At 37.8% G+C, this 25,551-nt stretch overlaps 1 protein-coding gene across 2 annotated transcripts in view; it reads right to left on the bottom strand.

Annotated features, from left to right (window-relative positions):
• Window positions 1–25,551, bottom strand: part of TEX9 (testis expressed 9) — a 216,698-nt gene that overhangs the window by 117,629 nt on the left and 73,518 nt on the right. The window lies entirely within an intron of this gene.

Here is a 25,551-nt window from a genome sequence, read left to right as displayed (position 1 = left end):
GCTATGATTAATGTTCTCTTCTTTCTCATCTGGCTAACGATGTTTGGACTTAGGTAACATGGGAGTTTACCCCATTAGGAAAGCATACATCCTACCGACTGTTGGGAAACAACAGCTGAGAGATTCCATTTTCTCTCTCTCCAGGAGCTGCCACTTTGGGTACAGCTGCAGGAAGTTTCTTGAATACACTCCTTAACGAAACCACATTTGTCCTTGTGGGTTGTGTTTCAGTCCAACATAACCTTTCCTTATTTTCTTCTATGAAGGCTTTTTAAAAAAGTTCTTTACTGTTCTTTAGTGTAGGGACTCACTGCACTGGGCCAATGTTTAAGTGTGTTTATTTCTGCCACTCCCCGATAACACCAACTTTTCTCCTGCACATAAGAGCTTATCTTTTCTTTCTTTTAAATTAAATATTAAATGCCCTGAACCATAATGTTTGCTCTTCTTTTTTTTTGACCACACACAGGTTGATAGAAGTTTCTTGTTGCAAGCGGCAATAGAAAGGACAACTATTCTTAAGTTTTGATTTTTTATAGCCAGTTGTTTTGGGGCTGAATTTTCAAAAACTGAGTAGAGGTAGCCATGTGGCTGTGTGTCCTTTTCACTTAACCTCTCTGAACCTTAGCTTCCTAATCTGAAAAATAGGGATAATAACATTTCCTACCTCAAAAGCTTATTGTGAAATGTAAGAGTAATGAATATGAAGTATTAGGAGAGCGCCTGGCATAGATTAGTTACTATTTTTATGGGACCACAAGAAAAGTACCAACTGATGACGGTGTCAAGTGAAGAGGAAGGAGTGATATTTTAGTTCTTAGTTGGATGGTCATGTTTGAACTTTCAAATTCCAGACCCTAGGCTTCATCAAAGGGATTAGCCAGAAATTGAAACTATATCAATGTAATAGAAAAAGTTCACTTATCAAAAAAAAAAACCATAGCTGACAAGAAAATTTGAGAACAGCCACATAATATGATAAATTGGGGAAACCAATACAAACTCATTACTTAAACAAAGAACTATCTTTTCCACCTCTATCTCTAAAATCATCAGCATTTTTGCCCGCCATCAACTCTCATGTGCACCTAGAACTGACATTAAAAATCTATTAAAGTCAATTTTTTGTATTTATGAGTACATTTTTATATTTTTATATCAATGTTTTTGCATATTTATATCCACTCATGACCTTTCATGGGTTCAACTTTTTAAATCAGTTATTTAAATAATAATTACTATTATTTTTCTGCTCAAATGATCACAATTGACCAAGGGAAATATTGCATGCTCTTTTCCCTTCCTTCCCTTCCCTTTCTTTCTTTTTAGGGTTTCCCCTGAAGTACACTCCCTCAATTCCCTTCTACCTGAATCCCTGTGTCAGCTTCTGTTTCTAGGAAATCCAACCAATGACACATCAGTATTAGGTATGGGGTAGAAGCAAACACTAAGGGTGGTATTCAGGAGGTGAATCACCGCTGGCCAGCTGTCAAGAATACCTTATTGCTACTAATAGGTTGAACACTGATAATTCAAGATACGTTAAAGCAGTAAAATTGTTAACACTTTTCAACTGTGGTTGAGTGCAATGGGATCTACTAGAAGGAGATGCACTGGCCTGTGTAATATCGCTGGCATTTAAGAAGTATGGGAGGAGGAGTAATTATAAGGATTGTGGAATTGCATAACTGTTGCTAAGCACCATGAATGCTTTGAAGAGAAGAAAAAAAAAGGCTAAATGTGATTGCTCATCAATTCAAAGCCAGGTATAAAAACTAAATCTCTTCATTGGTATTATTTAAAGAAACCCTCATCTTCACAGAACCTACTCTTTAAGAGTGGCAGAACTTTAGAAAATATAGCATTTCCAACCCTAGCAAGCCCCCTGTGCCAAAATCAGGGCCCCAAGATGGGAGTAATAAAACTCTGAGACTTGGGTTAAGTATTCTAAATAGACCTACTTCAGAACATGGAACCCCAGGTGTGCCCGAACCCTATGGGCCTGCAGAAATGGCCCACTCATTTTTGTTAAAAGATGCATGCTGCTTTGCTTGAAGAATATGCAGAAGTTTTAAATAGGCAGATGACTTATAAGACAGTGTTTGACCATTTCAGGATCTGTCACCCACTCCTGTCTTGGCAATCAGATTTGACTAGGGTCAAATCACAGCACGATAAAGGAGAGGAAATGGATGAGCTACAAATGAGCTGCAGGAGTTCAGCAACATATGTGAGCAAGAACTAGGAAGTATATCCTGAGGATGTAGAATCAAGGGAAGTAGAGCATAGAGTGGAATAAGAGAGTCTGTTGATCTAAGGGCTCTCCCATGACATTGGACTTAACACCCTGGCAAGGATCTTGTTGTCCAGTTCTCATAAGCTGAGATGGATTTTAGGAGCTTGAGAAAAGCAATGGCTTATTTTAAATGAAATGGAAAATTCAACAGTTAACTAATTATGTTCCTTCAAAAGGGAATACCTTTTGAGAGACGTTGAATAAAAGTTCTGATTGAATACTGACAACCAATGATGTATTATCATGATTGTTAGAATAAAAGAGGATGTCAGGTAATAAATAGAGTATTGGCCTAAGTCTATCCCACAGTGAGTCCATTATGTTTATTGACCCACCTAATGGTCATTTTCATGATACCTAAATATATCATTGAAATGGATATACTTAGCAATTGGCAGAATCCTCACATTTGTTTCTTGAACTGTGAACAAAGCTATTATAGCAGAAAATCCCTTAAATTTCCCTTACCATCCTTGGAAGATTGTAAAATAAAAAACAATGCTGCTTCTAGGGGGAATGGCAAAGATTAGTACCATACTTGAAGATGTCAATGATACAGGCTTAGTGGTACCCATCACATCCCCAAGTAATTATCCACTTTGGCCTCTAAAATACAAGGTGAAGGTCTTAATCTATTTGAGCTGCTATAACAAAATACCACAGACTGAGTGTCTTATAAACAACAGAAATGAATTGCTTGTAGTTCAGGAGCCTGCCAGCAGATTCAGTATCTTGTGAGCGCTCACTTCCTGGTTTAGAGACAGTCATCTTTTCGCTATGTCCTCACAAGTCAGAAGGGGTGAGGGAGCTCTCCAGAATCTTTTATAAGGGCACTAATCCCATTCATGAAGGCTCTGCCATGATGACCTAATCACCTAATAATGGCCCCACCTCCTAATACCATCACACTAGGGAGTAGGTTTCAACATATAAATTGGCGGGGGGACGTAAGCATTCAGTCTATATCTGTGCATAATGTCTCGAACTTAACTAAGTAGTAACCCTAATTGCAGCTACTCTGCTGAATGTGGTATTTTTATTACAGCAGACTAACACAGCCCCTGATAAATGATATGGGGTTATTAATCTGGCATATGCATTGTTTTCAATACCTAGCAGGCAGGAAGAGTATAAACAGTTGGCCTTACATGGGATGGAAAACAGTACAAATGAATGGTTTTGCCCAGAGGCTAAGTTATTCTCCTGTTTTTTTTTTTTTTGGAGGAGTCTTGCTCTGTCACCCAGGCTGCAGTGCAGTGGCGTGATCAGGGCTTACTGCAACCTCCGACTCCTGGGTTCAAGCGATTCTCCTGCCTCAGCCTCCTGAGTAGCTGGGATTACAGGCACACACCACCACACCCGGCTAATTTTTGTATTTTTAGTAGAGTCGGGGTTTCACCATGTTGGCCAGGCTAGTCTGGAACTCCTGACCTCAGGTGATCCACCCACCTCAGCCCCTCAAAGTGCTGGTATTACAGACGTGAGCCACCACACCAGGCCTGTATTCTCCTATTCTTTTCCATAACATAGTTTGAAAATACCAGGACTACTAGGCCCTCCCACAGAACATTATGAGTAAGAAATGACAAGTATTCAGGATGCTTTTGTAAAATACATGCACACCAGAGCATAGGGGACACCCCTATAAAGATTCAGGCCTACCACATCAGTGACTTTTTTTTAAGACAAAGTTTCACTCTCGTTGCCCAGGCTGGAGACCGATGGTGTGATCTTGGCTCACTGCAACCTCTGCCTCCCAGGTTCAAGTGATTCTCCTGCCTCAACTTCCCAAGTAGCTGGGATTAAAGGCGCTCGCCACCATGCCCAGATAATTTTTTGTATTTTTAGTAGAGATGGGCTTTTACCATGTTGGCCATAGTGGTCTCAAACTCCTGACCTCAGGTGATCCACCCACCTTGGCCTCCCAAAGTGCTGGGATTACAGGCATGAGCTACCGCGCCCAGCCAACATTTTTAACAGTCCAGTGGTCTGGGGCTTGCTGAAAGATCCCCTCCAAAATAAATAATAACAACCATTTCAAATATAGGTTTACAGTTCTCACCCAAAGTGCCTCAGCCTACACCACTATACAAGGGATCACTGTCTCAGACCAAGTGAGCTGTTGTACAAATAAGTTGTGGCAGTGGATCCGTGACCATGAGATTCACTAGTCCTATCATATACTGCACCACCCAAAACCTGCAGGTCTGATAGACAGGTGGAGCAGACTTTTGAAAGAACAGCATCATGTGAGGATGGGGAATTACCCTTTAGGATAGGCTTGGCATCTTAAGTCAATGAACATTGAATGGTACTATTTTTCCAAAGAGGAGAATCCAAGTGGCAAAAGTAGATTAGCTTTTCTCAGTAATACTCTAAGTGCTTCCTGTACCAGCAACTTCAGGCTCTGCAGGCCTAGAGGCTCTAGTTTGCAGAGAGGAAATGCTTCCCAAAAGGGACACACTGATAAGAGTCTCACTAAACTTTAAGCTATGGCTGCCACCTGGTCATTTCAGATTCCTTGTGCCAAAGGACTAGCAGGGAAGGAAAAGAGTCTCCATACTGGCAGGAAAATTAACTAGAAAGAAATAGGGTTACTGTTACACAATGGGAAGGAAAAACCATTTAGGATGTAGCTCATCTACTGGAATGTCTTATCAACCTGAAATAATCAAAAGGATCAGAATCCAGTTTTAAAGAGTTTATTTAAGCAAAAAACTAGGACTAGCCACTTGGGAAACACAGACTCCTGCAATGAGGTCAGTGCTCCAAAATTAAAAGTTAAGGTCTTGCTTATATAGGAAGAAAACCAAAAAATTTAACAGGATTACAACATTTTCTACACATGGCTTGTTTATGAGTTACAGTAATTTAATGAATTACCATTTGTTTTATTTTCCTTTCCAATTGAAAAGGGTGTTAGACAATGTAATAGCCACGAAGTCTTTGTGTGACAGAGGTAAGAGGGAAGTTCATCTATAATGAAGATGAACAGTAAGAAGGAAGGGGTCTTCCCTGGTGCCTTTTAGTCATTTACAACATTTTACAAAATATGGCAATGAAAAAGGCTAATATTTAACCACAGAAACAAAGGTTACAGCTGCCCTAGTTACAGTTGCTTGCACAGACTCAGGCCCTATAATCACATACATTTAAGGCTCAAAATAAAGTTCCAACAGCTTATACTTTGAATTACTTATTTTCACAGTCTCTTGATAATTCCCCTACCCAGTGTTGATGCCAGACGAATACATGCAGTATCCACAGCCTATGACAGATGTGGTAACTAGAGGGTCAGATCTCTCAAGGATAAGGATCTGAATAGCCCCACCAGATAAGCCACTTAGCCCAGCAGAAGTGCAAGTTGAATGTGAAGGGGATATATAATGTGTGGAACAGGAGGGAAATAATGAATTATCAGTTACAGCCTCAGGATGAAGTGTAATGTCAGGATTTGGAATTTTTTCCCACTAATCTTTTTCTTGTAAATTTTTCCAGGAAAAAAAGACTAACTAGAATCCAGGGTAAGTTATCTCCAGATGCGAAATAACTATTACATGAAGCAAGAGGATACAAGCTGTACAAGCGGTAGACTATAAAAGATGTTGTCATGCATTGTTCAGATATCCTCTTCATGGTTAAAGTACTTACACCCCTAGCTGCTGGGAGTGTCAAACACTTGCAGTTCACAGCTGAGTCCTCTACTGGGAATTGCCCTACGCTGAAAGGTAATGCCTTGCCCCAGTTTTCACTCCCCTCTCCAAGGTGCAGCCAACAACCAAAGACTGGCTGATGTAGGAGTATAAGGGCCCAATTCCCTTGCCCTAATTCAGGATAATTCTGAAGGGCCATACCAGCTCCTTGTAGTATCACCTGAGGCTGTTGTTGCAACTGTACTGCAATTCAACTTCTCCAGCTGCCCAATCATTCTCATATAGGTAATGCTTATGACTCTACTCCCCATTAAATCTCCTGCATTCTAATTTCCATCTGTCATCTCAGGCTGTTATAACAAAGTACCATACACTGGGTGGTGTATAAACAATAGAAACTTATTTCTCACAGTTCTGGAGGCTGGAAGTCTGAAATCAGTGTGCCAACATGGTGGGGTTCTGGTGAGGGCCCTCTTCCGGATTGCAGATTACCAATTTGGTAATCTGGGAGATATTACCAGAGAAATATTGGGAGATATAACATGGGAGAAAGAGAGCTAGCTAGTTCTCTGATTTCTTATAAGGAAATCTCATTTATGCAGGGACCACCCTCGTGACCTAACTACCTTCCAAAGGCCCCACCTTCAAATACCATCATATTGGGATTAGGGATTTAACATGAATGGGGGGTGGGGAATACAAACATTCAGTTTATTGCACCATCTCAGAGTCTGTTTCCCAGAAACCCAACCTAAGACAATCACACCCACTTAACAAGTTGAGATTATGGGGATATGATACATAATTTGCCACCGCTACAAACTAACAAATAACAAGTACTCTGAGAAGAAATGAAAGTATTTCAGCGATGCAACTGCACATGGGAGACCATGATGGTACTGAACTGGACTTTATGAAGGTAAAATCCAAATCAATATCCATAAATGTAAATAAATGCATCCTAAGTTGAAGTAGCAGCAGTATATGAAACACATGAAGTTGAATCCCTGTAACCTAAATGGCTGTAATTTATGATACAATCATATAATATTTTGCATTTAAACTTATATAAGTCATATTTCTAAACTATGAAGAAAATATGAATCGTTTGTGTTTAAATACATTGCACACTTTAACAAATTTTTTTATTTTTAATTTTTGTGGGTATATAGTAGGTATATATATTTATGGGTTACATGAGATACTTCGATACATATATGCACAGTGTAATGATTATATTAGGGTAAATGGGGTGTCCATCATTTCAAACATTTGTACTTCGTGTTACCAAAATCCAATTATATTCTTCTAGTTATTTTTAAATGTACAACTAAATTAGTTTTTACTATAATCACCCTGTTATGCTAGCAAATATTGTCTTATTTAATCTTTCTAACTATTTTTTGTACATTAACCATCCCCACTTCCCCCATCCCCATACCCTTCCCAGCCCCTGGTAACCACCCTTCTATTCTCTATCTCCATGAGTTCAATTGTTTTAATTTTTGGCTCCCACAAATGAGTAAAAACATGTGATGTTTGTCTTTCTGTGCCTGGCTTATTTCACTTAATATAATGACCTCCAGTTCCATCCATTTTATTGTTGCAAATGGGAAGATCTCATTCTTTTTTATGGCTGAATAGTGCTCCATTGTGTATATGTACATTTTCTTCATCCATTCATCTGCTGATGGACGCTTAGGTTGCTTGTATATACTGGCTATTGTAAACAGTGCTGCAATAAACATGAGAGTGTAGATACCTGTTCAACATACTGATTTCCTTTCTTTTGGCTCTATACCTGGCAGTAGGATTGCTGGATCATATAGTGTCTCTATTTCAATTTTTGAGGAACCTCCAAACTGTTCTGCATAGTGGTTGTACTAATACACACTCTCACCAACAGTGTACCAGGATTCCCTTTTCTCCTCATCCTCACCAGTATTTGTTATTGTCTGTCTTTTGGATAAAAGTCATTTTAAATGGTGTCAGATGATATCTCATTATAGTTTTGATTTGCATTTCTCTGATGTTCAGTTGAGCACCTTTTCATATACCTGTTTGCCATTTGTATGTCTTCTTTTGAGAAATGTCTATTCAGATCCTTTGCCCATTTAAAAAAATCAGATTTTTAGATTTTTTTCCTATGGAGTTGTTTGAGCTCCTTATATATTCTGGTTATTAATCGCTTGTCAGATGGATAGTTGGCAAATATTTTCTCCCATCCTGTGGGTTGTCTCTTCACTTTGTGGATTGTTTCCTTTGTTGTGTAGGAGCTTTTTAACTTGATGTGATCCCATTTGTCCATTTTTGCTTTGGTTGCCTGTGTTTATGGGGTATTACTCAAGAAATTTTTGCCCAAACCAATGTTCTAAAGAGTGTCCCCAGTATTTCTTTCAGTAGTTTCACAGTTTTGAGTCTTAGGTTTAAGTCAGTAATCATTTTGATTTGATTTTTGTATATGGCACGAGACAGAGGTCCAATTTCATTCTTCTGCATGTGGATATCCAATTTTTCCAGCACGATTTATTAAAGAGACTGTTCTCTCCTTAGTGTATGTTCTTGGCACTTTTGTCAAAAATGAGTTCACTGTAGGTGTACAGACTTATTTCCGGGCTCTCTACTATGTTCCACTGGTCTATGTGTCTGTCTTTATGCCAGTACCATGCCGTTTTGGTTACAATAGCTCTGTAGTATAATTTGAAGTCAGGTAGTGTAGTTCCTCTAGCTTTGTTCATTTGCTTGGGATAGCTTTGGCCATTCTGAGTCTTCTGTGGTTGCATTTAAATTTTAGGATTTTTTTTGTTCCTGTGAAGAATGTCCGTGGTATTTTGATAGGGATTGCATTAAATCTATAAATTGCTTTGGGACATGTAAACATTTTAACAATATTGATTCTTTCAATTTATAAACATGAAATATCTTTGCATTTTTTGTGTCCTCTTCAATTTCTTTTATCAGTGTTTTACAATTTTCACTGTAGAGGTCTTTGTCTTCTTTGGTTAATTCCTAGGTATTTAATTTTATTTGTAGCTACTGTAAATGTGATTAGTTTCTTGATATCTTTTTCAGATTGTTTGCTGATGAAATATAAAAATGCTACTGATTTTTGTATGATTTTGTATCCTGCAACTTAACTGACTGTATCATTTCTAATAGCTTTTTGGTTAAGTCTTTCTGTTTTTCCAAATATAAGATCATATCATCTGCAAACAAGGATAATTTGACTTTTTCCTTTCCAATGTGGATATCCTTTATTTCTTTCTCTTGTCTGATTGCTCTAGCTAGGACTTCAAGTACTATGTTGAATAACAGGGTGCAAGTGGGCATCTTTGTCTTGTTCCAGCTCTTAGATGAAAGGCTTTTGGTCTTTTCCCATTCAGCGTGATATACTATCTATGGTTCTGTCATCTATGGCTTTTATTGTGTTGAGGTATCTTCCTTCTGTATCCAGTTTTTTGAGGGTTTTTTTTTTTATCATGAAGGAGTGTTGAATTTTATCAAATGCTTTTCCAGCAACAATTGAAATTATCATATGGTTTTTTTTCCTTCATTCTGTTGATATGATGTATCACATTGATTGATTTGCATATGTTGAACCATCCCTCCATCACTGGGATAAATCCTACTTAGTCATGATGAATGATCTTTTCGATGTGTTGTTGAATTTGGTTTGCTAGCGTTTTGTTGAGGATTTTTGCATCAATGTTCATCAGAGATAACAGCCTGTAGTTTTCTTTTTTGATGTGTCTTTGTCTGGTTTTGGTGTCAGGGTAACACTGTCCTCATAGAATGGTTTGGAAGTATTCTCTCCTCTATTTTTCAGAATAGTTGGAGTATGATTGTTATTACTTCTTCTTTAAATGTTTGGTGCAATTCAGCAAAGAAGCCATCAAGTCCTGGGCTTTGCTTTGTTGGGAGACTTTTTATTATGGCTTCCAGCTTGTTACTTGTTATTGATATGTTTAAGTTTTGGATTTCTTCATGGTTCAATTTTGGTAGGTTTTATGTATCTAGCAATTTATCCATTTCTTTTAGATTTTCCAATTTATTAGCATATAGTTGCTCATGGTAGTCACTAATGATCCTTCAAGCTTCTGCTTTATCAGTTGTAATGTCTCCTTTTTCACCTCTGATTTTATTTATTTAGATCTTCTCCCTTTTTTCTTAGTTATTCTGGCTAACGGTTTGTACATTTTTTCTTTTCAAAAACCAATTTTTTGTTTTTTTGATGTTTTTTCATTTCAATTTTATTTATTTCTGCTCTGGTCTTATTTCTTTTCTTCTACTTATATTGTGTTTGATTTGCTCTTCTTTTTCTAGTTCTTTTTTTTTTATACTTTAAGTTTTAGGGTACATGTGCACATTGTGGAGGTCAGTTACATATGTATACATGAGCCATGCTGGTGCGCTGCACCCACTAACTCGTCATCTAGCATTAGGTATATCTCCCGATGCTATCCCTCCCCCCTCCCCCCACCCCACGACAGTCCCCAGAGTGTGATATTCCCCTTCCTGTGTCCATGTGATCTCATTGTTCAATTCCCACCTATGGGTGAGAATATGTGGTGTTTGGTTTTTTGTTCTTGCGATAGTTTACTGAGAATGATGATTTCCAATTTCATCCATGTCCCTACAAAGGACATGAACTCATCATTTTTATGGCTGCATAGTATTCCATGGTGTATGTGTGCCACATTTTCTTAATCCAGTCTATCATTGTTGGACATTTGGGTTGGTTCCAAGTCTTTGCTATTGTGAATAATGCCGCAATAAACATACGTGTGCATGTGTCTTTATAGCAGCATGATTCATAGTCCTTTGGGTATATACCCAGTAATGGGATGGCTGGGTCAAATGGTATTTCCAGTTCTAGATCCCTGAGGAATCGCCACACTGACTTCCACAATGGTTGAACTAGTTTACAGTCCCACCAACAGTGTAAAAGTGTTCCTATTTCTCCACATCCTCTCCAGCACCTGTTGTTTCCTGACTTTTTAATGATTGCCATTCTAACTGGTGTGAGATGGTATCTCATTGTGGTTTTGATTTGCATTTCTCTGATGGCCAGTGATGATGAGCATTTTTTCATGTGTTTTTTGGCTGCATAAGTGTCTTCTTTTGAGAAGTGTCTGTTCATGTCCTTCGCCCACTTTTTGATGGGGTTGTTTGTTTTTTTCTTGTAAATTTGTTTGAGTTCATTGTAGTTTCTAGTTCTTTAACATGCATTACTGGGGTGTTTATTTAAAATTTTTTTTTATGTAGGTGCTTATGGCTATAAAATTCCCTCTTAGTACTGCTTTTGCCATATTCCATAGGTTTTGGCATGGTGTGTTTCCATTATTATTTGTTTCAAGAAATTTTTCAATTTCCTTCTTAATCTCTTTATTGACCTACTTGTCATTCAGGAGCATATTGTTTAATTTCCATATGTTTGTATAGTTTTCAAAATTCCTCCTCTCATTGATTTCTCATTTTATTTAATTGTGGTCAGAGAAGATGCTAGATATTATTTCAACTTTTTTGAATGTTTTATGACTTCCTTTGTTGCCTAACGTATGGTCTATCCTTGAGAATGATTTATGTGCTGAGGAGAAGAATGTGTATTCTGCAGCCCTTGGATGAAATGTTCTGTAAATATCTATTAGGTGTACTTGGTCCACAGTGCAGACTAAGTCTGATGTTTCCTTGCTGATTTTCTGTCTGGATGATCTGTCCAATGCTGAAAGTGGTGTGTTGAATTCCCCAGCTATTATTATATTGAGGTCTATGTCTCTCATTACCTCTAATAATATTTGCTTTATATATCTAAGTCCTCCAATGTTGGCTGCACATATATTCACAATTGTTTTATCCTGTCGCTGAATTAACCCTTGTATCTTTACATAATGACCTTCTTTGTCTCTCTTTTTGTCTTGAAATACATCTTGCCTGATATAAACAGAGCAACTCCTGCTCTTTTTGGTTTCTTTTGGCATGGAATACCTTTTTCCATTTCTTTATTTTCAGTCTATGTATGTCTTTTCAGGTAAAATATGTTTCTTTTAGGCAACAGATCATTGGGTCTTATTTTTTTTTCAATCCAGTCAGCTATTCCATGTCTTTTTATTGGAAAGTTTAGTCCATTTACATTCAATCTTATTATTAAAAAGTAAGAACTTACTCCAACCGTTTTTTTTTCTGGTGGTTTTGTGGCCTTCTCTTCTTTCTTATCTTTCTTTTTGATGGTGATTTCCTCTGGTGGTATGATTTGATTTCCTGCTTTTTATTTTCTGTGTATCTGTTGTGCATTTTTTGATGTGAGGTTACTATGAGACTAGCAAATCCTATTATATAATCCATTATTTTAAGCTGATAATAACTTTGCTTGCATGAACTAACTAAAGCAAAAAGAAAACTAATAAAATTTCTAATTTTGTTCCTCTACTTTTTTACCTTTTCATTGCTTGTACTTATATCTTATTATACTATGTCTTGAAAAGTTATTGTACTTATTATTTTTGATTGGTTCATCATTTAGTCTTTCTACTTAGGATAAGAGTAGTTTACAACCATACAGTGCAATAATATTCTGACTTTTTCTGTGTACTTACTCTTACCAGTGAGTTTTATACCTTCAGATGATTTCTTCTTGTTCATTAATGTCCTTTTCTTTCAGATTGAAGTACCCCCTTTAGCATTTCTTGTAGAGCAGGTCTGGTATTGACAAAATCCCTTAGCTTCTGTTTGTCAGGGAAAGTGCTTATTTCTTCTTCATGTTTGAAGTATATTTTCACTGGATATATTATTCTAGGGTAAAATATTTTTTTCCTTTAGCACTTTAAATATATCATGGCACTCTCTCCTGGCCCATAAGGTTTCCATGGAGAAGTCTGCTGCCAGACATATTGGAGCTCCATTCTATGTTTGTTTTTTTTTTCTTTTCTCTTGCTCCTTTTAGGATCCTTTCTTTATCCTTGACTTTTGGGAGTTTATTAAATGCCTTGAGGTAGTCTTCTTTGGATTAAATCTGCTTGGTGTTCTATAACCGTCTTGTACTTGGATATTAATAATATTCTCTAGGTTTAAGAAGTTCCCTGATAGTAACCCTTCAAATAAACTTTCTCACTTTAAGGCTAATAGCTCTTAGATTTGCCCTTTTGAAGCTATTTTCTAGGTCTTGTAGGCTTGCTTCATTGTTTTTTATTCTTTTTTCTTTTGTCTCCTCTAACTGTATATTTTCAAATAGCCCAGCTTCATGCTCACTAATTCTTTCTTCTCTTTGATGAATTCTGTTACTAAGACTTTGATGCATTCTTCAGTATGTCAATTGCATTTTTAAACTCCAGAATTTCTGCTTGATTTTTTTTTAACTATTTCCATCTCTTTGTTAAATTTATCTGGGAGGATTCTGAATTCCTTCTCTGCATTATCTTGAATTGGAGTTTTCTAAAAATAGCTATTTTGATTTATCTGTCTGAAAGGTCATGTATCTCTGTTTCCACACGATTTATCCCGGAACTAAATTAACTCATTTAGTTCGTTTGGTGTCATTATGTTTTCCTTGACGGTCTTGATGTTTGTTGATGTTCATCAGTGTCTGGGCATTGAAGAGTTAGGTATTTACAGCAGTCTTTATTTACAGTCTGGGCTTCTTTATCCATGCTTCTTAGGAAGGCTTTCCAGGTATTTGAAAGGTGTTGGGTGTTGTAATCTAAGCCATACCTGCATTAGGGGGTACTCCAAGCCCTGTAATGTTGTGGTTCTTCTAGACTCACAGAGGTACTGCCTTGGTGGCCTTGGACATGATCCAGAAGAATGCTCTTGATTACCAGGCAGAGACTCTTGTTCTCTCCCCTTACTTTCTCCCCAACAAATGGAGAGTGCTTCTCTGTGCTGAGCTGTGTGGAGCTGGGGGTGGGGTGACACCAGCACTTCTGAGGCCACCACCACTGGGACTGCTCTGGGTCAGACCTGAAGCCAACACAGCACTCAATCTTGCCCAAGGGCCATTGTAGCCACTGATTGCCACTTACATTTGTACAAGGCCCTAGGACTCTACAATCAGCAGGTGGTGAAGCCAGGCAGGCGTCTGTCCTTCTCTTCAGGGTGGCTAGTTCTCCCAGTCCTCAGGTCCAGTGATGCCATACAGGAGTCAGGGCCTGGAGTCAAAAATGTTAGAAATCTATCTGGTGTTTTATTTTACCACTGAGTGCTGAGCTGGCACTCAAACGATGAGACCCAGTACTTCCCACTTTTCTCTCCCCTTTCCACAAGCAGAGGAGACACACCTTGTGGCCACTACTACCACAGGTCCTTGAAGCTTACTGCCAGGCTACTGCCAATATTCACTTAAAGTCCAAGGGCTCTTTGGTCAGCTTGTGATTAATGCTGCCCAGTCTGGGACTTGCCCTTCAGGTGAGTGGGCTCCCCTCTGGCCCAAAGCAGTTTGAGAAATGCCATCCAAGAGTCAGGGCTGGAATCAGGGACCCCAAGAGCCTGCTTGGTGCTCTTCCTCACTGTGGCTGAGCTGGTACATAAGGTGCAAGACAAAATCCCCTTTACTTTATCACCATAGTCACCACAGTTGGGAATGTGCTGGGTCTCACCCAAGGCCCACGATGTATCACCTGGGTGTCACTGCTGGTTATTCAGGGCCTAAGGGCTCTTTTGTTAGTAGGTGATGAGTCCTGCCAGGAACAAGTGCTTCCCTTGAATGCAGCAGGTTCTGTTTTGGCCCAGGGTGTGTCTAGAAATGTCATCCAGCAGCTAGGGTCTGGAGTGGGACCTCATGACTCTGCCCATTGCCCTACCCTATTGTGGCTGAGCTGGTATCCATGATGCAAGACAAAGTCCTCTTTACTTTCCCCTCTCCTTACAAGCAGAAGGAAGAGGGGCTCTTTTGGAGCTGCAAGCTATGCTGCCTGGGGTTGCGGGAGGGGTGGCATAAGCACTCCCTTAGCTGCCCTGGCTGGTGTCTCAGTAGTTTGTGTGTTCCCCAAGTCCATTGGCCTCAAGCCCAGTTCAGCACTATGACTTGCCTAAGAGTTGCGGTTCTTGTGGCCTAGACTGCCTTTCAAGTTTACCTAGGGCCCGAAAGCACTTTAGGCTTCAGTGGTGAGGCATGTTGGAACTCACGTTCCAACTGCTAGAATGGGTGTTTGCCCTCTGGCTAGGGCTGGTCTAAATGCTCCCCCTGAGGCTGCTGGCTGAGTTCTCCCCAGTGTTGGCAGCACCAGTTTCCAATGCAAAGTTCTGCAATCGCTGCAATCTCCCTCTCGCAAACGCACAGATTCTCCTTCTGCACCACAAGGCTGCTGTGACGGCATGGGGGAGGAGTGGTGTGGGCAGTTCGAGATTGTCTTTCTTACCCTCTTCAGTGCTTCTTTCAGTATGAAGTTAAAATCAGGTATTGTTAGTACTCGCTTGATTTTTGGTTCTTATAAAGGTGTTTTTTGTGTGTAGATACTTGTTACATTTGGTGTTCCTGTGGGAGGCACAATGAGTGGAGGCTTCTCTTTGCCATCTTGCTTCACCCCCTCCAATGGTATTCTTTCCCATACTGTTTATATCTTTTAAGCATTGTTTTAATAAACAAAATTAAGTGGCAGCTGAAGCAAGTAAGGATTCATTGTTCAATGAAACTGAAATAAAGCATTTTTTCATGACAGCAAAAACCCGGAACTAATCTAAATGTCCAATCAGGAAATTAAATAAATTATGGCGTACTATATCATCAGTAATAATATGAGCAGATTCATATTGATTGAAATAGAAAAATGTGGTTTTATTAAGTGACAAGACAACTACAAATTAATGTTATAGAATTATTTTTCTTTAGGAATAATTTATATTCAAGTATATATGCATTTGGAAAAAATCTGAATGAAAGAATATCAAAATGTTAATCATTATTTTGATAATGATTTTTTATTTCAATAGTTTTTGGGGAACAGGTGGTATTTGGTTACACGGGTAAGTTCTTTAACGGTGATTTCTGAGATTTTAGTGCACCCATTACCCAAGCAGCATACACTGTACCCAATGAATAATTACAATTATCATTAACTTATTGACTTAGATGCTTAGTGTCCCACCCAATACTCCATCCAACTTCTAATGGCTACCTCCATGCCTGAGGGCTTTTTATTCCAGATTTGTGGAATATAGCTCTGCATGTGAGTGAGATGAAAATGGTGAGGAAGTAGCCCACTACTGAGATAGCGTAATTCTGAGGTATTTATTTTGCAGCATCTCCCAGCGTTTCTCCATGAGATTTTTCTCCCGTTGCCCACCCTGACAGCTGGCTTACGAACACACCTTTCATTGGCTGGATTATTTTCCTTATATTACTCCTTTACTCTTCTGAATTGTTCTGCATTTCCAAATCTGATTTTTACTTAAATCCTTGTCTCATCTGCTTCTGGACATACCCAAACTAAGATAGTTACCTGTAATTTCTAAATATTTCTAAAAATAACTCAGATTATTTATGTAAAATGTGGATGTTTAAAAATATTTTATATTAAATGTTTTATAAATTAGATGATAAAAACATTTATAATTGAAAAAATTGAGTTTATTTTGTGTCCTTCAGTAAATATATTTGTCTACAAGTTTTCGTTTTGAAGCTGTGGTGTGGGCATGAAAACTACTTTCAAATATCAAAAGGCTGATATGCGCAAGAAAAATGGAATGCATTCACGATGACACTTAAAAAACCATAGAAAAAAAGGCTAGTGGGTAGAAGTTACAAGGAGAAGGATTTCTATTCAAAGAAGGACTTCCTAGTAGTGAAAGCTGTCCAAAATTGAAATAAATTACTTGTGGGAAAAGAGGACTTCATTCAGTAGCAAGTGACAGTATGTAAGCAGTCACTTGTCACTTGGATGACCCTCATCTCTTGAGGGTCTCTAATCCTTGAGTTTATCTCATCAAACTAACTGGCTACCAAAGAACCATTTGTGCTTTCTAACCAATGATACCGGGAGTGTTAAATAATTGGGGACCGTATGTTCATTATCAGACCTTCAGACATGAGTGAAGGAATCATTGAAGCACCTTGTGCAAATGGTAAATGCACAGTCACAAAACGTAGAGGTGGGAAGAGACTTAAGATTCTGGATAATCACTAAATTTTGGTCAAAAAATGTTGACTTAAATTTTCTCATTATTAATACTGGCTATAGTCAGACCATGAAATAGGGATTGTTTTATATACTCAGTTGTAGCATTTCAAATATTATATGTGAACGAGAGTCCATCAAGAACATTTGGTCAGTTTGGACAAATAGAAAAATTAATTATACATCCTTAAAACAAAAGGACAACACATATCTTTACCTTACATTATGAGAGGGTGCAGAGACAGGAAGAGCCAATGTGTAATACTGTTGGATCCCCCAATTTTGATAATGAACATTTTCATAAGGTAGTTAAAGGAGATTTTAAAAATATGGTATCATAGAAATGGGTAAGAGGTTAAGTATGGAGCAATAGGGATGAATAAAAGAAAAGGAAGTGTTTTGCTAATGCCTTTGGAATCTCGAGTCTTTTGTCCTTTCATCCCTGTAAGTCATACCAGACTTTCTAAATCACATATTTCATGTGTTCTGTTTTCAAAAACATGGCTCCATTTCTGTGGCAATGAGACTTCTGTATCACAAGATCCAGGATCTGTTCTTTCTTTCACCGCTATCTAGCTGATGGATTAACCTTGAGAAAGTGGCTTAATCTTTCTTAATTTCTCCATAAATAAGCGGATTATATGATTCTATAATTCACTTCCAGAATTAGCATTTGTGTTTCTACAAGGTGGTAATCAATGCTACACAGAAAAAGAGAACACATACTCATCTACCAAGGAACCAAGGACCTTCTAAAGCAGGCTGTCTTACACAGTGTATTGCCAAACTGACTTAAACCTGTTTGATTATTTCTGATTATTAGGCTCTATTGGAACCTTCTGATGACTAGAGGTAGGTAAGAACTATTGGTCTTTTCCTTTATAATCTGTCTATTATGTGGATTTTATAATGAAATCAAGTTATAGACCAAATCTGCCACACTTACACATGTTCTTCAGTAAGAAGGAATAAAAGCAGTCACACAACCTATAGTGTAAGCTTGCTAAAGCCCCACTTTTCTGACCTTTTAAATGCTAGAGCAAGTAACTTGCATGAAAGAGTCACTCAAGGCAGATGCATCATGATTTAGCTAAACATCTAGCCGAAGCCAGGCCACAAAATCCATCCTAAGTAGCTATACAAAGAATTAATTGGAATTCTAAGCATAGAACACCATTCCAAAGGGTAAAAATAATGAGTTCACCACATTTCCATACTTTGTCCCTTCATGCAGCTGTGGAAAAGCCTATACAATATTCCTACATAATCCACATCTGTAGAATACTATATATTTTACCAATGAAAAATAATTTCTAATGCAGTATGCTAATTAACAAACCCTCTCAGTTAATTAAAGATATTAGGAATATTCCGTGTGGAATGTGAGCCTTTTTCCTACACACCACTTATGTGTGTAACTCAATGTTAATATGCCTTCCTAAGGTATATATTAAAATTATACACATATATCCCACACTGTCCAAAATGAACTATTCTAAATTAAAGTATAGACTTGTAATGATCTGATATGCAGGCTTCCAGGAAGGACTACTTCCAAAAGGACAAGAACTTGTACTGCTTCTTTTTTTTTAACAGATAAAAAATTGTATTTACTTAGAAGCATTCAGAATGGCAACAAAACCACTGCGACTTTTTTTTTTTTTTGCAATTACAGAGTGATATTTAGTTAAAAGAACAATTATTTTGTGTAAGAGACAACTGAAGATGAAAACACTACCATCCCCATATATAACTAATTTGTGCTGTGCACCAATAAGAACCTGCTTTCGATTTCTACGCCAATTTACAACCCCCATACTGTACCAGGCCAGGTTAGTGGCTATGGAAAATACTACCAGGGCATGCTATCTAAAGACATATCCATTAGTGTGTTAACTATACAAAAAAGGACACTGGACAGTTTAAAAACAAACCTTACAGAGCCTTACATTTCAATTATTTTCTTTAAAAGGAGTGAGTTGTGTACAGGGGAGTTAAATGGTTTGCAGACATGAAAAAAGTCACTAGAACCAACTACTACTACTTTTTTCTTCCTCTTCCCCCTCCCCCTCCCTCTCCTTCTCCTTCTTCTCCTCCTTCTCCTCCTCCTCCTCTTCCTCCTTCTCCTCCTCCTCCTTCTTCCTCTTCTTCTTCTTCCTCTTCCTCTTCCTCCTCCTCTTCATCTTGTTCCTCTTCCTCCTTTTTCTCACTTTTTTCAGCCTTGACATCTCCCGTTTTTTTGCTGCATCAGGCTTTTCTTTAGCTTGGTATGCAGCAATATCCTTTTCACATTTTTCTTTCAGCTTCACAGCCTTCTTTTCATAAGGCTGCTTGTCATTTGTGCAGTGTTATTCCACATCTCTCCCAGTTCCTTTGCCTCATCACCAATGGGATGTTCTCTTTTGACTTCTGGGCGATATTCAGAACAGAACAAGAAAAAAAGCCGAAGGAGGCTCTCAGATGCATTGAGTTCCTTGAACTTTTTTTGTTTCCACTTTAGGAAATACAGGTTTTCATTACTTTTTCATGTCCACCTTTGCCATATCTTCAAATTTTCCTTTCTCTTTAGCAGACATGATCTTCCACTCCTCTGAGCACTTCTTAGAGAACTTTGAGAAGTTGACTGAAGCATTGGCTGCTTTTTCTTGTGCTCCTCCCAATAAGTTTGCACAAAGAATGCATATGAGGACATTTTGATTCTCAGCTTCTTAGAATCTCCTTTGCCCATGGTTAGTTATTTTTTCTCAATGAGGCAGAGTCATCCAGTACCCATCCAGCTCTCACTTGCCCCAGTGCTGTCTCTATGGAGCTCAGTGTACTGCCATAGCTGTGCCTCCGTTCTTTATTTTTGTTAGGAAGTACTCTGTGATATTCTTTTCCTCCTCCTTCTTCTCCTCCTCTCTTTACCATGCCTCACCCCGTTCTCTCTTTACCATTCTTCCTACTATACTCTTAGCATCATTCCCACCACCTTGTCTTCAACATGTGATATTCTTTTTTACTGTAATGTGATTATGTACTGTATTAAAATATTAACTCCTTAGTGTGAATTACAGTAATATTATTTGGCCCCTTTGTTCATTCCTCACACACATCTGGCAAAACTTTGACTCTGGATTAGTAAAACCATCTGCCTTCTCCATTCATACACATGGGCTCCTGAACATCGCTAGAGAAAAATCATACAACTGTGCCTTGGAGTCACTAAAAATTTAGTCACCAACTTCAGCTCACCTTCAAGTTGCCTAGCAGCATTTCTACACGTACTACAACATCTCTGTAAGGCCCAAGAGATAAGGAATCCTGAGGTAATATTAAGTATATCATTGCAATGATGAGACAGGATTCTGGTTGGGCAGTAGAAAAAAGCTCCCTCTCACCCACTCCTTCCACATTAAAACTCTTCCAAGACCATTTCTGCATGACCACGATGGTTTTCTTAATTCCATAATTGCCCCCTAATGTTTCTTCTCCATATAAGAGCCAGAGTAAGCCTTTAAAAATGCAAAGGTGACCGGGTAGTTACCCTGCTTACTCTCAATGGCCTCCTGCCACACTTAAAATAAAATGCACTTCTTACTAAGGCCTATCAGACTTGACACAACCTGTCCACTCCTCACTTCTTCTCTACTCCTCTCTATCCACACTGGTATTCTTGCTGATCCGCAGACCTGAAGCTCATTTCCACTCCTTTTCTGCTTGCTTTTCCTTTGGACTGGAACACTCTTCCTCGGAGGTGGACATGGTTCCCTTTATTTTTAAATTTACATATAGTAAAATTTACTGTTTGTGCTGTATACTTATATGAATTCTGACATATGCCTAGAGTCATTTATCTATTCCCACAATCAAAATATAAAGCAGTGTGATCATTCCTCAAAACTCCCTCAGGCAGCCAATTTATAGTCAACCCCTTCCCCCACCCACTCCTAACCCCGGCAACTACTTATGTTTTCTCCATCTCTATTGTTTTTAGACCCTAGTATTTTTACTGTAACCATTATTTGAGGTCTAGCTAGTCCTAATATCTGCAGGAGTCATTCAAATCAGTACTTGAGGATAGCAAAATAATTAATTAAGCATGACTGAAAGAGTATTAACTTAAGCATAGATATATTTAATAAACTAAATATAAGCTTTAATGGGAATGTGATATAGATTCTCAGGGCAAAACCTCAGCTAGGCTGGTTAGAAGAATAATTTCCATGCTGGTCTGGCTTGGCTCAGATTCCTCCTCTCCTAGTTTGTCAGGTTCCTGCTAATTCCCTTCCCAATATCTGTTCCTGTCCTTCATAAATTACCTTTTTATACAATGGCCTTAATACTAATTGCAGTATTTTCTTTGGATTTACCAAAGTCCAAAGATCCTTTTAAGCACTGAATAACTGTTGTTGAATTGCTGAAGGTTACTCTAATGATGTCTGCAAAATGCTACTTGCCTATGCAGTTCCTGAAGTTCCCAGTCTCTTTCCATTTGAGCCCTGCATTCTGAGTCTGCTCCCTCACTCAGGAACCAGTTGCTTCTTAACCTGAGTGTTCTGTGCTCTGGCGTTGGTTCTTTGGTTTGCCACATCTAAGTTTTGAGTATGCCCTGGGACAAGGGGGTTTAAATGTCAAAGTCAAACTTCCAGCTTAGTTACTGTGGCCTTATTGTATTCCTCTTTGATTATATCACACCCACTAATCATTCGCATCTACTAGGAACTCTGACCCATGAATCACATAGTGGCATTGAGTTTCCCATAAGTAGGAAATAAAAAATAACAAGAAAGCTCACAGGTTAGCTCCTGTACCTGCAGCTGTAGCATAAAAACCAGAAGTTAACAACTCTGGCAGGCTACGATTGTAAAGTGGCTTTAACAACCTTTGATGATTCACAACGTGGCTTAGGCTTTGTCTCATGCATATTAGTGGAAATGTACTGTCTTTATTTCCTAGTTCCAGCCACTCTTCACAATATTCCTGAGGGAGATATGTGTCCAAAGGGGCAAAGGAAAACAAAGGAGCCCTTTAGTATTAGACCAGTATGACCATATGGCCAGGTTTGCCAGGACAATGCTGGATATAAGGTGTAATTATCATAGCACATTTTTTACTCTCAAAGTGTACCCATTCTGATGACAAATCATATGGCTACCCTAATTATATACAGCAAGCATACACAACATATTACTCTCCCTATCTCCACAGCTCTGGAGGGAATACGTAACTGAAGTTAAATGAGGTCGCAAGGATTGGACCCTGATCTGATAGAAATAGTGTCCTTAGAAGAAACAACACCAGGGTGAGTCCTATCTCTCTCATGCATATGCGCTCTTGCTCTGTCTCTCTCTTTCTCCTCTCTATCTCTCTCTTTCCCTCTATCCCCACACACAGACAAGAAAGGTCATGTAAGGACATAGTAAAAAGGAAGCCCTCTGCAAGCCAGGAAGAGAGCCCTTACCAGAAACTAAATTGACTAGAACCTTGATCTGAGACTTTCCAGCCTCCAGAACTGTGAGAAAATAAATTTTTGTTGTCTAAGCTACTCAGTCTATGGTATTTTATTATGGCAGCTGGAGCTGACTAACATAGAGGTATAACAAAAACTATTGCCCTAAAGAAGCTTACACTTCAGCAGAGAATACACTCTGATTACTTTTTAGAGAATAATTCCATTGCAGTGGAAGTGAGCACCTAAATACTATCTAATACTAGACAAAATAAAATGAGAGTTTAAAAGATGTTGCAATAAAAATGCCTATGAGGGCTCCTGTACCTGCAGCTGTAGCATCAGATACAAGGCCCAGGGAAGACTAGTTAATTACAAGAATATGACACAAGGTTTTAGAGAGGACATAGAGGAAAGAGTTTTGTCTCTGTTCAGCCTGATATACCTCCTTAAATAGGTGATCCTGGCTCCATATCATATACCATGTTTTGACATGGACCACCTACCTCACATTCAACAAACCTATGTTTTGCATTGAACCTACCCATCCTCCAGTCTTCTGACCACTGACTTTAATACTCATTTTCCAACTTCCCCCCATCTGAAAGATATGATTCACAATAATATTTTTTTGGCCATAACACTGGCTCATACAAACTGGGCTTCTGCCTCCTCATCCTGGGAATTGATCATAGGGCCAATTTTGACTGTGCTCTTACCTGCTGACTCTCTCATTTGGTGCTGCCATTTCCCTAGGTTTCTGCTGGGCCCAGACAAGTTGGATTTTGAGAAAGAGAAATAAATTAATGTGAAGAAAATGAAGTTTCAACATTAAAACTGAAATCAACATGCAAATCTGAGGAACAGCAAAAGCAAACACGAAAAGCTTGAAAGGGTACCTTTTTATTATGGAAAGAAGAATAATGTGTGATTAAAATTTTTGCATACTCTGTACTCTAAGTTCTGAAATCTGCAATCAGAGCATCAGAAGGGTTGAAATGCCCACTATGATCTGTGATTTGTCTTATGCATACGTCTTGTTTTGTTGACACAGTTGGTAAGAGTCTTCTGCTTGTGTATCATGGTAAGTATTATCATTAAAAACCCTTCCTTTGATATCTGAACCACTTAGTAATACAGTCTTAGTAATGAGAAACTTTAACTTAGCCATTCAAATGGTCAAGACGTTTTGAAATGGTTTATTGTGGCCATCACAGAGGGGTTGGTCCTGCCTTATGACCTAAGAAATTCTCAAATTTATAGTGATAATAGGATAATACAGATGGATGATACAGATTTTTAAAATTTCACTTGTGAAACTTCCTCTCTGAACAATACTGGTGGGATTTTTAAATACTACTTTAAGCAATTAAATAATTTTCTTTTGTATTCTAAACCTAGGCAAACAGAGACATTGAAGACCTTTAATACAGTATGGATGTGGGCATGTTATGTACAGGGTTGTAATAGCGTAGAGTTCTTTAATCTCATTTGTTGAGTAGTCTCTTAACAACTGCATAAATTATTAATTATAAAACTGCATTGATGGGTTTATAATATAATGACATGTGTGACAATAATAGCACAAAGGAGGGAGGAAGAAGAGGAGCTATATCGGAGCAAATTTTTATATACTATTAAAATTACAATGGTATTAATCTGAACTTGATTGCTTAAGTTAAGATGTTAACTGCAATCTCCAAGAAAACCACTGAGTATTTCTCAAAAAAATAGTAAAAGAAACAACAAGAGAATTAAAATTATATGCTAGATAATATTTATTTAACACAAAAGAAGGAAGTAATAAAGGAATAAAGAAACAAAAAAGATGAAAGACACATAGAAAACAAATAGAAAATAGCAGACATAAATCTTACCTCATCAGTAATTTTATTAAATGTAAACTAAACACTAATCAAATTTAGTGGAAAAACCACTCCAATCAAAAGGCCAAGAACTGTAGAATAGATAAAAACATGATCCAACTATATGCTGCCTACAATATGATGCACTTTAGATTCAAATGTACAAATAGGTTGAAAGAAAAAGATGACAAAACATATAGCATGCAAACAGTAAACAAAAAAGAATTGGAGGAGCTATATTTATATCAGATGAAATAGACGTCAAAGCAAAAAGTGTTAACAAAGAAGGACTTTTTTAATAATAAAAGGATCAACGCATTAGGAACATAAATAAAAGGGTCAATTCAACAAACACAAAACAATTACAAAGATATATGCACCTAACAATAGAGCTTCAAAATATATGAAGCAAAGATTGAGAGAATTGAAGGAGAAATAAGACAATTCAACAATAAGAGAGATTTCAGTAACCCAGTTTCAATAATGGATAGAACCAATAGACTATCAACAAGAAAGCAGAAGATTTGAAAAATGCTATAAACCAACTAGACCTAATAGACATCTATGAACATTCCATCTCAAACAGTGATATACACATTCTCCACAAGTGCCCATGAGATATTTTCCAGAAAAGATCATATGTTAGGCCATAAAACAAGCCTCAATAAATGTGCCCTCCAACAAAAATTGAATAAAATTAAAAATCAATAAGAGAAGGAAATTTGGAAAATTCTCAGATATGTGGAAATTTAATGACATAATCCGAAATAATCAATTGTCAAAGATGAAATCACAAAGGAAATTAGGAAATACCTTGAGATTAATGAAAATGAAAGTACAATATATGGAACACAATTAAGCTGTCCTTAGAAATGTCTAGCTATAAAGGCCTATATTTAAAAAAAGATCTCAAATAGAAAGCCTAAATGTCTGCCTTAATAAACTAGAAAAAGGATAGTAAACTAAATTCAAAGCAAGTAGAAGGAAGAAAATAATAAAGATTAGAGTAGAAACACATAAAACAGAAAATAGAAAAACAATAGAGAAAATCAATAGAAGTTGGTTCTTTGATATGATTCACAAAACTGACAAACCTTTAGCTAGACTGAAAAGGAAAAGAGAGGGGAAAACTTAAATTGCTAACATTAAGAATAAAGAAGGGGGCGGATATCTGCCTACCTTACAGAAACCAAAAGGACTA

This window comes from Pan paniscus, chromosome 16 (assembly GCF_029289425.2).
Source record: "Pan paniscus chromosome 16, NHGRI_mPanPan1-v2.0_pri, whole genome shotgun sequence".
Classification (NCBI taxonomy): Eukaryota; Metazoa; Chordata; class Mammalia; order Primates; family Hominidae; genus Pan; species Pan paniscus.
This window is presented reverse-complemented; position numbering and strand designations above follow the sequence as displayed.